A 954-nucleotide genomic window follows, 5' to 3' on the forward strand; every position below is an offset into this window, starting at 1 on the left:
CAGCACTTTGGGAGGCCGAGGTGGGTGGATCACAACAAGGTCAAGAGATCGAGACCATCTTGGCCAACATGGTGAAACGCGGTCTCTACTAAAAAATACAAAAATTAGCTGGGCGTGGTGGCACATGCCTGTAATCCCAGCTACTTGGGAGGCTGAGGCAGGAGAATCACTTGAACCCGGGAGGTGGAGATTGCAGTGAGCCGAGATCGTGCCACTGAACTCCAGCCTGGGCAAAGAGCGAGACTCCCTCTTAAAAAAAAAAAAAAAATCTATTTCTATAGGCCAAGGGAGGTGGCTCATGCCTGTAATTCCAGCATTTTGGGAGGCCAGTGTGGGTGGATTACTTGAGCCAAGGAGTTCTAGCCCGGACAACAAGGCAAAACCCTGTCTCTACTTAAAAAGAAAAATATATATATATATTTCTGTAGCTTACGGCCTGCAGGCTGGCCATGCCTCAGGCTGGAAAGTGCAGCTTTCAGAAAAGATCCGTCACTGGCACTTTCAGGGAGGAAGTGACGAGGCAGGAATGTATGCTGAGTGGGTTGGCAAGTATACCCACCCAACAGGTTATGAAATGGGCTGAGTATTCATGAAGGAGGCCTAACACATGCATATTGAATAAACACACACGTGGCTTACCTCCCATGTTCACTTTGGGGTGGAGACTTCACATTTCTTTTTCTTTTTTGAGACAGAGTCTTGCTCTGTCACCCAGGCTGGAGTGCAATGGCACCATCTTGGCTCACTGTATCTTCTGCCTCCCGGGTTCAAGCGATTCTCCTGCCTCAGCCAAGTAGCTGAGACTACAGGTACGTGTCGCCACACCTGGCTACTTTTTGTATTTTTGGTAGAGATAGGGTTTCACTGTGTTGGCCAGCCTGGAACTCCTGACCTCAGGTGATCTGCCTGCCTCGGTCTCCATGAGCCATTGAGTCAACCCTCTTCTTGTCAGGG

Source organism: Mandrillus leucophaeus, unplaced genomic scaffold (genome assembly GCF_000951045.1).
Source record: "Mandrillus leucophaeus isolate KB7577 unplaced genomic scaffold, Mleu.le_1.0 Scaffold52, whole genome shotgun sequence".
Lineage (NCBI taxonomy): Eukaryota > Metazoa > Chordata > Mammalia > Primates > Cercopithecidae > Mandrillus > Mandrillus leucophaeus.